Raw genomic sequence first — 736 nt, 5'->3', positions numbered from 1 at the left:
CCTCGGCGAGGATATAAATTTATTGCTGAACTTTAAAATACCACGCCGCAGCCGTTTGCCCCTTAACACTTTGCCGCCGGCGAAAAGTTAACTGGGAGCCTGTATTTTTCGCAATTATCCTTGAAAACGCAGCAGCATCGAGACGAGGCAACTCGGGCTGAGGGACTGCAGCCTGCATCCCGAAAGTTGCAGGAGCGTGCCGGCGGAAATGTGTTTTTGCTGGGTGTTGAGTGACTGCGAATAATTTATTAGCTGCGTGAAAAATAATTTATGTTGAGTTATCCCCTCTGCTTTATAGCTTTTTTTCTGTTGCACACAGCGTGCAGTCGGTGGGCGTGACCGGTGGGCGGTGGTTGGGCTTTAGGTTTGGATGGGCAATCGGTCAACAGATGCAGTTCTTCTAAATGAAACAATCTGCCCTACAGTTTGGGTAGCACTGCTTGCAGTTGCGGAGTCACTGGTTTCTGGTGGCTAACTCGACTAGAGTTAGTTTTAGACGCACTGAAAAAACCACTCGTTGGGTATAGTTTATGTAAAAATTTGTGTAGAGTACAGTGGGTGTCAAAAGTGTAAGGATATAAATCCACAAAGCTTATTTATTGTTTTAAGTCCCTACGGTTTTGGTGTATTTTCAGCGATCGAAATGCTATTAAGCGAAAACCATTTGATGTTTTAAAAAACAAGTTTATTTGTTTTTAAGCCTCCCAACATTTCAATGAAAATCTTCATCTAAATC

Source organism: Drosophila ficusphila, unplaced genomic scaffold (assembly GCF_018152265.1).
Source record: "Drosophila ficusphila isolate 14025-0441.05 unplaced genomic scaffold, ASM1815226v1 contig_414, whole genome shotgun sequence".
NCBI lineage: Eukaryota > Metazoa > Arthropoda > Insecta > Diptera > Drosophilidae > Drosophila > Drosophila ficusphila.
The sequence above is the reverse complement of the archived record's forward strand: the minus strand, read 5'-3'. Positions refer to the sequence as shown.